The sequence below is a fragment of the Sapajus apella genome, unplaced genomic scaffold (genome assembly GCF_009761245.1).
Source record: "Sapajus apella isolate SASKATOON/1434 unplaced genomic scaffold, GSC_monkey_1.0 scaffold26, whole genome shotgun sequence".
Lineage (NCBI taxonomy): Eukaryota > Metazoa > Chordata > Mammalia > Primates > Cebidae > Sapajus > Sapajus apella.
The window spans coordinates 10,097,359-10,111,011 of NW_022436966.1; the positions used below are offsets into that span (position 1 = coordinate 10,097,359).

General features: G+C 38.3%; 1 protein-coding gene across 10 annotated transcripts in view; it reads left to right on the forward strand.

Moving 5' to 3' along the window:
• Positions 1-13,653, forward strand: part of WDPCP (WD repeat containing planar cell polarity effector) — a 509,410-nt gene that overhangs the window by 273,762 nt on the left and 221,995 nt on the right. The gene's annotated exons all lie outside the window — the stretch shown is intronic.

Below are 13,653 nucleotides of genomic sequence, written 5' to 3' on the forward strand. Positions count from 1 at the left end.
TGTTTTCCCTCCCCACCCTCCCTTCCCTCCCCACCACCTGCTGTCTCTCCCCTACCCTCCCCAACTGCCCCCAGTGTGTGATGCTCCTCTCCCTGAGTCCACGTGTTCTCATTGTTCAACACCCACCTATGAGTGAGAACATGCGGTGTTTGCCTTTCTGTTCTTGTGTCAGTTTGCTAAGAATGATGCTTTCCAGATTGATCCAAGTCCCTACAAAGGACACGAACTCATCGATTTTTATGGCTGTGTAGTATTCCATGGTATATATGTACCACATTTTCTTTGTCCAGTCTATCATTGAAGGGCATTTGGGTAGGTTCCAGGTCTTTGCTGTTATACACAGGGCTGCAATAAACATACGTGTGCATGTGTCTTTATAGTAGAATGATTTATTGTTCTTTGGGTATATACCCAGTAATGGGATTGCTGGGTGAAATGGAATTTCTGTTTCTAGATCCTTGAGAAATCACCACACTGTCTTCCACAATGGTAGAACTAGTTTACACTCCCACCAACTATGTAAGAGTGTTCCTATTTCTCCACATCCTCTCCAGCATCTGTTGTCTCCACATTTTTTGATGATCACCATTCTAACTGGCATGAGATGGTATCTCATTGTGGTTTTGATTTGCATTTCTCTAGTGATCAGTGATGATGAGCATTTTTGCCTATGTTTGTTGGCCTCACGTATGTCTTCTTTTGAAAAGTGTCTGTTCATATCCCTTGCTCACTTTTGAATGGGATTGTTTGTTTTTTTCTTATATATCTGTTTTAGTTCTTTGTAGATTCTGGATATTAGCCCTTTGTCAGGTCGGTAGATTGCAGAAATTTTTTCCCATTCTGTTGGTTGCTGATTTGCTCTAGTGATGGTTTCTTTTGCTGTACAGAAGCTCTGAATTTTAATTAGATCCCATTTGTCTATCTTGGCTTTTACTACCATTGCTTTTGGTGGTTTAGTCATGAAGTCCTTGCCTATGCCTATGTCCTGGATGGTTTTGCCTACGATTTCTTCTAGTGTTTCTATTGTGTTACGTTTTATGTTTAAATCTTTAATCCATCTGGAGTTAATTTTAGTGTAAGGTGACAGTTAGGGGTACAGTTTCTGCTTTCTGCACATGGCTAGCCAGTTTTCCCAACACCATTGATTAAACATAGAGTCTTTTCCCCATTGCTTGTTTTTGTGACGTTTGTCAAAGATCAGATGGTTGTAGATGTGTGGTGTTGCTTCTGGGGCCTCTGTTCTGTTTCATTGGTTTATATCTCTGCCATGGTATCAGTACCATGCTGTTTTGATTACTACTGTAGCCTTGTAGTATAGTTTGAAGTCCAGCAGTGTGATTCATCTGGCTTTGTTCTTTTTGCTTAGGATTGTCTTCACAATGTGGGCTCTCTTGTGATTCCATATGAAGTTTAAAGTGTTTTTTTCCAGTTCTGTGAAGAAGGTCATAGGTAGCTTGATGGGGATAACATTGAATCTATAGATTACTTTGGGCAGTATGGCCATTTTCATGATATTAATTCTTCCTAACCATAAGCATGGAATGTTTTTCCATCCATGCCCTCTCTAATTTTTTTTTAATTTTTTAATTTTTTTTATTGCATTTTAGGTTTTGGGGTACATGTGAAGAACATGCAAGATTGTTGCGTAGGCACACACATGGCGGTGTGATGTGCTGCCTTCCTCCCCATCACCTATATCTGGCATTTCTCCCCATGCCATCTCTCCCCAACTCCCCACCCCCCACTGTCCCTTCCCCTTTTTCCCCCCAATAGACCCCAGTGTGTGATGCTCCCCTCCCTGTATCTATGTGTTCTCATTGTTCAACACCCACCTATGAGTAAGAACATGCGGTTGTTTGATTTTCTGTTCTTATTCAGTTTGCTGAGAATGATGGTTTCCAGGTTCATCCATGTCCCTACAAAGGACACAAACTCATCGTTTTTGATGGCTGAATAGTATTCCATGGTGTATATGTGCCACATTTTCCCTGTCCAGTCTTTCATCCATGCGCATTTGGGTTGGTTCCAGGTCTTTGCTATTGTAAACAGTGCTACAATGAACATTCGTGTGCATGTGTCCTTATAGTAGAATGATTTATAATCCTTTGGATATATACCCAGTAATGGGATTGCTGGGTCAAATGGAATTTCTGTTTCTAGGTCCTTGAGGAATTGCCACACTGTCTTCCACAATGGTTGAACTAATTTACACTCCCACCAATAGTGTAAAAGTGTTCCTATTTCTCCACATCCTCTCCAGCATCTGTTGTCTCCAGATTTTTTAATAATCGCCATTCTAACTGGCGTGAGGTGGTATCTCAATGTAGTTTTGATTTGCATTTCTCTAATGACCAGTGATGATGAGCATTTTTTCATATGTTTGTTGGCCTCATGTATGTCTTCTTTTGTAAAGTGTCTGTTCATGTCCTTTGCCCACTTTTGAATGGGCTTGTTTGTTTTTTTTATTGTAAATCTGTTTTAATTCTTTATAGATTGTGGATATCAGCCCTTTGTTAGATGGGTAGATTGCAAAAATTTTTTCCCATCCTTTTGTTTGTCGATTCACTCTAATGACTGTTTCTTTTGCTGTGCAGAAGTTGTGGAATTTGATTAGGTCTCATTTGTTTATTTTGGCTTTTGTTGCCAATGCTTTTGGTGTTTTGGTCATGAATTCCTTGCCTTTGCCTATGTCCTCAATGGTTTTGGGTTGTAGGCTCTTAATTGCTGCCTCAACTTCTGACCTTGTCATTGGTCTATTCAGGGTTTCAGCTTCTTCCTGGTTTAGACTTGGGAGGATGCAAGTGTCCGGAATTTATCAGTTTCTTCCAGGTTTACTAGTTTATGTGCATAGAGATGTTTGTAATAATCTCTCATGATGGATTGTATTTCTGTGGAATCGGTGGTGATATCCCCTTTATTGTTTTTTATTGCATCTATTTGATTATTTTCTCTTTTCTTTTTTATTAATCTGGCTAGTGGCCTATTTTGTTGATCTTTTTGAAAAACCAACTCCTGGATTTATTGATTTTTTGTGTCTGTATCTCCTTCAGTTCTGCTCTGATCTTAGTTACTTCTTGTCTTTTGCTAGGTTCTGAGTTTTTTTGATCTTGCTCTTCTAACTCTTTCAATTTTAACAATAGGGTGTCGATTTTAGATCTTTCTTTGCTTCTCATGTCGGCATTTATTGCTATATATTTTCCTCTAGACACTGCTTTAAATGTGTCCTAGAGATTCTGGTATGTTGTGTCTTCATTCTCGTTGGTTTCGAAGAACATCTTCATTTCTGCCTTCATTTCATTGTTTATCCAGTCAACGTTCAAGAGCCAGTTATTCAGTTTCCATGAAACTGTGCAGTTCTGAGTTAGTTGCTCAATTCTGAGTTCTAACTTGATTGCACTGGGGTCTCAGAGACTGTTTGTTATGATTTCCATTCTTTTGCATTTGCTGAGGAGTGATTTACTTCCAATTATTTGGTCAATTTTAAAGTAGGTGTGATGTGGTGCTGAGAAGAATGTATATTCTGTGGATTTGAGGTGGAGAGTTCTGTAAATGTCTATTAGGTTTGCTTGATCCAGGTCTGAGTTCAAGTCCTGGATATCCTTGTTAATTTTCTGTCTGGTTGATCTCTTTGTGGAGTTCTCTGTATTTCTTGAATTTGAAATTTGGACTGTCTTCCTAGACTTGGGAAGTTGTCCTGGATAATATCTTGGAGCTTGTTTTCCAGCTTGGATTCATTCTCCCCATCACATTCAGGTACACCAATCAAACGTAGGTAGATCTTTTCACATAATCCCATATTTCTTGGAGGCTTTGTTAATTTCTTTTCACTCTTTTTTCTCTTGTGTTTCCTTTTCTTTTTATTTCATTGGGTTGATCTTCAATCTCTGATATTCTTTCTTCTGCTTGATTGATTTAGCTATTAAAACTTGTGTTTGCCTCACATAGTTCTCATGCTGTGTTTTTCAACTCCATGAAGTCTTTATGTTCTTCTCTAAGCTGGTTATTCTTGTTAGCATTTCATCTAACCTTTTTTCAAGGTTTTCGATTTCTTTGCATTGAGTTAGAATGTGTTCCTTTAGCTCAGAAAAGTTTGTTAGTATCCACCTTCTAAAGCCTGTTTCTGTCAATTTGTCACATTACTTCTTGGTCATGTTGTGATCCTGTGTTGTTGAGGAGTTGTGATCCCTTGAAGGAGAGGAGGTGTTCTGGTCTTTGATGGTTTCATCTTTTTTGCGCTGTTTTTTTCCCATCTTTGTGGATTTACCTGGCTTTGGTGTCAGGGAGCAGCTTGATGAGGTCATTTGTCTGTCTGTGGAGGTGCTACTGGGTTTCTAGGTACTCCCTCAGGTTACTGGGGAAGCTTTCTGTGTCTTTTTTGTTTATACTGGGAGATTAGGCACAGCTCTTCTGCTGACCTAGGCACTGCTGGTTTGTCAAGAATCCTGTCCCATTGCTACGTAGGCTTCCTGTGTTTTTTGTTACAACATGTAGCCCAGCCCCACCCCTCTAATGGTGGGTTGTGCCCTTTCTCCACTGGGCTGGATCATTCAGGATTCAGCTCAGACTGTGGCACTGGTTGTGCAACCTGCTAGAGTCAGAGCTTCAGCTGAGGTTCGTGAGGGACGATAGGGATGCACCCAGCTGCCCCCCTTCCAGCTTCCTCTCCCTCTGTTCATGGGGTAGGGGCCCCTTCAGCTGCTCCCGCTTACAGTTCCCTCTCTCTCCAGGAGGGAGGAGGTGACGATAGCACAGTCTACAGGCTGTCTCAGCCGCCTTTTAGGCATATGCGTCTGTTTAGGTCTGTGCGCCAACCTGGGACACTGTCCTGGATTGTTATTCAACTCCGCACTTGTAATTCCAGTGCTTGACTGGCAAAGATCCCCTGTTCGGTGTATTGCTTAGGCTTTCCGGGAAGTGCTGTATCTAGACCAGAGTGCCAGAGGGGGAGCCTCCGACTCGCTGGTCAGATTCACTGTCTGGGTGAAGCAGCATCCCTCCTTGCCTTGGTCTGCCCTGAGTAGCCTTTGCTCACCGTCGGACCAGACCTGTTGAAATACACCTAGCACCTCAGTTGGTGCTAGCAGGTCTCTGGATTTCTGCATCTCTCTCTGGGTGTTGTGCGCTGCAGTTGTGTCTGTTCGGCCATCTTGGATCACCCCAGTCTGGTGCTGAGATTTAAACATAGTTATCACCTTAACAGCCAGAATAAATAAAGGTATAGGCACTTCCTCAGAGTGGGAAGTATGTATTACATTGTGGAGAGAGGTCTTTGAGCATCTTCTAGTACAGCAGAGTGCTGGCCCAGATTCAAGAGTTCTGCAGTATCAGAATCCTCAAGGGAAGCTATTCAGAGGTATCCATTCATATTTTAGGATCCCAGGTGTAATTGAGCAGGGCCCTGACTTTAGCAAAGCAGATCTGCCTTGATGTTGCATCTTAAAATCTCTAGAGTTCTGATCAACTGTTATATCTTTTACCTGTCTACTGTGTCTGCCCTTCAAATTAAGAAGATAACCTCTGTGAGGTACCAGAGAGATTCTCTGTCACATTTAGTCACTACCTGTAAATAGCACTCAGTCTTTCATTTGCCTTTCTGAAAGCATATAGAGCTTAATAGTAAGCAACAAATTCCACTGACTTGTGAGCCTTGCCTATCTTTGCCCTGCCACCCACTTGTACTGCAGAGCGGTTCTTCAGAAAGGGCACTGGGAGTCGTCAAGCCAAGGTTGCCCAACTGAAGCACTTTTTGTCACCTGGAAACAGACTGTCTTAGTATTACTGTTTCTATGTAATCACCCATTGCCTAGGAGCAGCTTATGGAAAGTGTAGTCTTAACGTGAAAATACAGTGATAAACTTCAGAATGCAGCAGCTGGGGCTGTAGTGAATTATTTTCCATGTAATAGGGAATTGGAGGGGTATATGGTCATAGATGCCACATTGGAGTCTACAAATAAAAGCAGGAGTGATGTCATGAAACATAGCAGAATAAGAAGCTCCAAGAATTAATGCCTCCACTGAAGCAACTATTAAGTAGGCAAAAACCGACAGAATCGGTTTTTTTGAAAATTAGATTATAAAGAATGTAATAAAACAGAGGAATCAGGTGAGTGCATAATGAGGACAGAAGCTGTTAAATTTTGGTTAGAAAGCATGGAGGTATTTTTTTTGATTGTCACCCCCAGTTTCCAGTGTGATAGTGGCCATGAGAACAGGGTCTGCATTTCTGGTGTGATTAGTTGGTACCAAAGGGTCATTACAAATCTTGTTCTCAAAATGTATTTTGATCAGTCTGGTGGTTTCCAGAGGAACTAATAACAGAGGCTTCGTTTTTTCACCTCTCTCAGGCTAGAATAGCATTTCTGGCAGTGTCTGTCCAAAGCATGTAAAGGCATGTAATACCTATGTATCTGAGAAAATACCTAGCTGTCTCAGTCTAGGGATGGCAAATGGGGAAAGCAACAGACAGACCAAAAAACCTGGGAAAGAAAAGGATGAGGAGAAAGATACTTGGGTGAATAGGAGCCGTGAATGGCTACTTGCATATACCAGTGAAATGTGTACAACACACATGACTAGAGCTGGACACAGGCTCAGAAATGATGAGATGTACCTTAGGTTTACACCTCTGGAGGACTTTCGGGGCCTGCACAAGTAAGAAAGGATGGGTAAGGTAGAATATCAGGCAGCCTGGGTAAGCAGTGAGGGAGTGCCCTAGCCCTCAGAAAATTTTTTTTTTTGTTCATTTGTTGTTGTGCTTCAGGATTTAAAAGCATCTCTGTTAGGTTACTGGCTAATGACAGAGATAATGAAACATACTTCACTGACCACAAGGAATATAGGCTTTGCAAGATTAGTTTGGGAATGTCACTAATACAATGTATGACTGCAGTCCTCAGCAATAACAATAGCAAACCATGTAGAGGGAAAGAATCTGATTTCCAGAGTTACAACATTAAAATATTTAAAATATCAACAAAAGTTTAAAAGCAAAAAGTATGGCCCATTCACATGAAAAAATATATAAATAAAAACTGTCCCTTTGGAAGCAGAGACACTGAAATTACAGACAAAGACTTTAAATCAACTTTCTTCCTTTAAACTTAAAAAGTTAAAGGGAACTGTGGACAGTAAACTGAAGGAAACCACCATTAGAGGATTTTGAAAATACCCCATGAAAGGTATTGATGCTTCACCAAATAGAGAATATCAATGAAGAGATGGATATTATAAAAATGAATCAAATAGAAAAGTTGGGTCTGGATAATATAAGGACCAAAATGAGAAATTCACTAGATGTTATTCATCAGCAGCTTTGACCTGGCAGAAGAAGCATTAAAATAGGACGTGAAAATAGGACAATTGAAATTATCAACTCTGAGGAACAAAAATTTTAAAAGTGAAGAAAAATGAACAAAATCTGAAAGACCTGTAGAATACTATCCAGCATAGCAGCATATACATTATGGGAGCTCTAGATAAAGAAGAAAGACTATCAGAATTAATTATGATAGAAAAATCCCAAATTTGATTGAAGACATGCATCTGCACATGCAAAAACTCAGCAAAATTCATGTAGAATCAACTCAAAGATCAATACCAAAGCACATTGTAATCAAAACTAAATGATAAGGAGAGAATCTTAAGAAACAGAAAGTAAGAAGTTTTTTGTCATGTAGAAGGGATCTTCCATATATTAACAGATAATTTTCTCATTAGTAATCCATGTAGAAGGGATCCTCAATATATTAACAGATACTTTTCTCATTAGTAATCCATCTAGAAGGGATCATCAAGATATTTACAGACAGTTTTCTCATTAGTAATCATTGAGCCCAGAAGGCAGTGAGAAAAAAAAAAAAAAAAAAACAAGAATTTTATATCCAGCAAAAGTATCTCTTTAAAAATGAGGGAGGATTAAGACATTTCTAGATAAAAGATGAGGGAGTTTTTGCTAGTAGACCTGCATTGTAAGAAATGCTAAAAGAAGTTCTTCAGATTGAAATGAAAAGACACTGAACAGTAACTCAAAGCCATACAAAGAAATAAAAAACACCTGTAAAGATAACTACATAGGTAAATGTAAAAGACAACACTACTATATTTTTAGATTGTAACTTTTTGTTTCTTCATGATTTAAAAAAATTACATAAAACATAATTAAAACCTATGTAAATGGAGATATAATATATACATGTAATTTGTGACAAAAATATAGGTTAGATAGAGCTATACAGAAGCAAAGCATTTGTACGTTATTGAAGCCACATTGGTGTGAATTCAAACTAGATTGTTACAAATTTAGTACATTAATTATAATCCTTAGGATAACCACTAGGAAAATAAAAGATATACAGAATATGAAATGAAGATTAAAATAAATTTGCGAAAGGAGGCAGTATTGCATGAATTTATTTAACAAAACAGATATGAGTTATGGAAAACATAGCAAATGGTAGGTAGATGTGCTTTCTTATTGGTAATCACTTTAAATGTAAATAGATTAAATTTGATACTTAAAAGACAAAGATTGAAACAGTGGATTAAATCAGAGGTCCCCAATCCCTGGGCCATGTACTGTTACCACAACCTTTTAGGAATCACGCCACACAGCAGGAAGTGAGCAATGGGAAATGAAGCATTACTGCCTGAGCTCTGTCTCCTGTCAGATCAGTGGCAGCATTAGATACTCATAAGACCATGAACCGTACTGTGAACTTCACATGTAAGGGATCTAGGTTGAATGCTCCTTATGAGAATCTAATCCCTGATGATCTCAGGTGGAACGGTTACATTCCAAAATGATCACTCCTTCCCCACCCCATCCATGAAAAAAATTGCCAAAAAGGTTGGTGACCACTGGATAAAATAACATGATCCAACCATATGTTTTAGAAGAGACTCACTTTATATCCCAAGACACAAATAGGTTCAAAGTGAAAGGATGAAAAAAATATATTTTATGCAAATGGTAACCAAAAGAGAGCTAGGGTGGCTATACTAATCACAAAACAGACGTTAAGACAAAAATTATTGCATGAGGGATAGAAGAATACCATATATTGGTAAAAGAGAAAATGCATCAAGAAGATATTACATATTTAAATGTGTGCCTCAAAGACCAGAGACCCAAGATATATGAAGCAAACATTAATAGAATTGGAGGGAATAGGAAGTTGTACGCTAATAGTTGGAGACTTCAGTAGCCCTGTCCCAATAATGGATAGCACATCTAGAGAAAAAATCAGTAAGGAAATTGGGAGTTTGAACAATACTACAAACTAATGAGACCTAGTAGATACATATATAGAATACACTACCCCCACCCACAACAGCAGAATATACATTTTTCTCAAGGGCATTCTGCAGGATAGATCATGTGTTAGATCACAAAACAAGTCTGGAGCCAGACATGGTAGCTTATGTCTGTAATCCAGCACTGTGGGAGACCAAGGCAAGTGGATCACCTGAGGTCAGGAGTTCGAGACCAGCCTGGCCAACATGGTGAAACCCCATCTCTACTAAAAATGAAAAATTAGCTGGATGTGGTGGCACGTGCCTGTAGTCCCAGCTACCCAGGAGGTTAAGGCAGGAGAATCACTTGAACCCGGGACGTGGAGGTTGCGGTGAGCCAAGATCACACCACTGCACTTCCAGCCTGGGCAACAGAGCGAGGCTATGTCTTAAAAAAATAAAAATAAACTAGTCTAAAAATTTTTAAAAGACAAATCATACAAAAACAGTTTCTATCAAAGTAGAATGAACCTAAAAATTAATGAAGGAAAACTGAAAAATTCAAAAATATTTGAAATTAAACAAAAGACTTTTAAAGAAGAGCTCCAAGAACAAATCACATTGTCAAATTTGATAGAAATTAAAACTGAAAACATAATGACACTTATGGGGCACAGCAAAATTCATGCTCTCATACTGCTGGGATAATCCGTTTAGGACCACATCATTTGAGACAGGCAGAACTCTGATCATTTACTATAGCTGAGGAGAACCTGGGTTCAAAGAGCCACCTAGAGCCAAAAAGGAGGCAGTGACCTACCAGTAAAGATAGGCTAAGCAAATATATTCAATAAAAAAAACAAAACAAGCTAGACAGAAAACTGAAATGAATAATCCTTCAATGCAGAGACATAGATGTATACCCATAAGAAAAACCAACAAATGGAACGATGAGTTCCCCAAAAGGACTAAGTAAAAATTCAGTGACTGACCCTAAACATAGTATATCACATTAACAGAACAAAAACCATATGATTATTTCAACAGATGGCAAAAAAGCATTTGGTAAAATGCAATATACCTTTATGATTGAAAATTCTCATTAAAATGGGTATAGAAGGAACATACCTCAAAATAATAAAGGCCATTTATGATTATACAAACCCACAGCTAGTATACTGAATGGGGAAAAACTGAAGACCTTTCATCTAAGGACTGGACAAGACAAGGATGCCCATTTTTTACCACTTTTATTCAACATAATATGGGAACTCTTGGTGAGAGTAATTAAGTAAGAAAAAAAAAAAAAGAGAAAGAAATGAAGGGTATCTAAACTGGAAAAGGAGAAGTCAAATTAACCTTGTTTTCAGATGACATGATCCTATATGTAGAAAAACCTAAAGACCCCGCCAAAAAAACTGTTAGAACTGATAAACAAATTCAGTCAAGTTGCAGGATATAAAATTAATATACAATATCAGCAGCACTTATATATACCAACAGCAAACAATCTAAAAAAAATTAGGCCATGCACAGTGGCTCACGCCTTTTATCCAAGCAATTTGAGAGGCAGAGGTGGGTGGATCATTTGAGGTCAGGAGTTCAAGACCAGCATAGCCAATGATGTGAAACCCCGCCTCTACTAAACATACAAAAAGTATCCCAGCGTGGTGGTGTGTGCCTATAGTCCCAGCTACTCAGGAAGCTTGGGCACAAGAATTGCTTGAACCCGGGAGGCAGAGGTTGAAATGAACTGAGATTACATCACTGCCCTCTAGCCTGGGCAACTGAGTGAGACTCTATCTCAAAAATAAAAAATTTAAAATTAAAAAATATAAGATATCAGGAAGAGAATCTCATGCTACAAAAATATTAAGTACCTAGGAATCAGTATAACAAAAGAAGTAAAAGATCTGTACAAGGAGAACTATAAAACTCTGACAAAAGAAATTGAAGAGAACACACGTACAAAATTGGTATTTCATGCTTGTAAACTGGAAGAATTAATATAGTTAAAATGACAGTTCTAAGCAATTTGTAGATTCATTGTTATTCCTATCAAAATGCCAATGACATTCTTCACAAAAATAGAAAAAATATTCTAAAACTTATATGAAACTGTAAAAGACCCTGAAAAGCCAAAGCGATCATGAACAAAAAGAACAAAGCTGGAGGTGTTATATTACCTTACTTCAAAATTTACCACAAAGCCATAGTAACTGAAACAGCATGGCACTGATATAAAAACAGACGCATAAGAAAATGGAACAGAATAGAGAACGCTTATATAAATTCACACTTTTATAGACAAGTTATTTGCAACACAAACACCAAGTACATACAATGGGGAAAGGACTGTCCTTTCTTTTTTTTGTTTTTTGAGTCAGAGTTTTTCTCTTATCACCCAGGCTAGAGTGCAGTGGTGCGATCTTGGCTCACTGCAACTTCTACCTCCTGGGTTCAAACGTCTAATGGTTCTCCTCCCTCAGCCTCCTGAGTAGCTGGAATTACAGGCGCCCACCACCATGCTTGGTTAAGTTTTGTATTTTTAATAGAGACAGGGTTTCACCATGCTGGTCAGCCTGGTCTTGAACTCCTGACATCAGGTGATCCACCCACCTCGACTTCCCGAAGTGCTGGTATTGCAGGCGTGAGTCACTGCACCTGGCCCTAGGATAGTCTTTTCAATAAATGATGCTGGGAAGACTGGATTACTCTTTGAAGAAGAATGAAGGTAGACCCCATCTCTCACCATACACAAAAATTAAAATGGATTAAATACTTAAACCTAAAACCTGAATGTATAAAGCTACTAAAAGATATCATTAGGGAAAGGCTCTGGGACTACTGGTCGTTGAGAAGACTTTTTGTGTAAGACCTCAAAAGTACAGGCAACCAAATTAAAAACAGACAAATGAGATTACCTCAAGCAAAAAAGTTTCTGCACAGCAAAAGAGACAGTCAGTGAAGTGCCAGTCCACAGAATGGGAGAAAATACTTGCAAATTATTCATTCGACAAGGGATTAATAATCAGAATATATAAGGCACTTAATAGCAAAAACAAATCCTGTTTTTTAAAATGGGCAAAATATCTAAGTAGACATTTTTCAGAAGAAATACTAATGGTCAACATGTATATGAAAAACTCTTCAACATCACTAATCAGAGAAACGCAAATCAAGACCAAAATGACCCATCATCTTATCCTAGTTAAAATGACTTGTATCCAAAAGACAGACAATAACAGATGCTGGTAAGAATGGAGAAAGGGGAGTTCATGTACGCTGTTGGTGAGAATGTAATTAGTATAGCCACTATGAAGAACAATATGGAGGTCCCTCAAAAAACTAAAAACAGGACTACCATATGATTAAGACATTGCTTTAAATATATACTACTGTGTATATATCCAAGAGAAATGAAATCACTATATCCAACAGATTTTTGCACTCCCATGTTTATTACAGCACTATTCACAATAGCCAAAATGTGGAAGGAACCACGCTAGGTACCCATTAATGGATGAATGGATAAAGAAAATGTGGTATATATACACAATGAAATATTATTCAGCCATCAAAAAAAAAAAAACCCAAACTCATGTCATTTGCCGCAATATAGATGGAACTGGAGGTCATAATGTTAAGTGAAATAAGCCAAGCACAGAAAGACAAATACTGCATGTTCTCACTCATAAGTGGAATCTTAACAAGTGACTCTCATGAAGATAGAGAGTAGATTGATGGTTTACCAGAGGCCAGGAAGGGTAAGGAGGAGGATAAAGTGGGAAAAAAAAAGATTATAAATGTATTTATTAGCCCTGAACTGTACATGTAAAAGTAGTAAAGGTAGTAACTTTTATATGTATATTTTACCTCAATAAAAATTTTCAAAAGTAGAGGTCTGAAATCAATAACCTAATGGGTTGATTTATCCCAGGAATATAAGTGTGTTTCAACATAAGAAAATCTGTCAATCATGAGTAGAAGCAAGGACAAAACCCATACAATAATCTTAATTGATGCCAGGAAAGCGACCACATTCAGTACCCATTCATGTTACAAACTCGGAAAACTAAGAATAGAGATGAACTTCCTCAACGTGATAAAGGCCTTTTGTGGAAAACCCTTATGTTCAATGGTAGAAGACTGAGTGCTTTCTGCCTAATACTGGGAACAAGATAAGGATGTCTACTTTCACCACTACTGTTCAATATTGTTTTCGAATTCCTAGTCAGGGCAATTAGGTAAAACAATAGAAAGAAATGGCACCTAAATTGGAAAAAGAGAAGAAAAACTATATTTGCAAATGACATGATTCTATTCTGAAAATTCCAGAGAGTCCACATAAAAACCATTATGTTACAGGAAAGGGATCCTGATCTAGACCCCAAGAGAGGTTCTTGGATTTTGTGCAAGA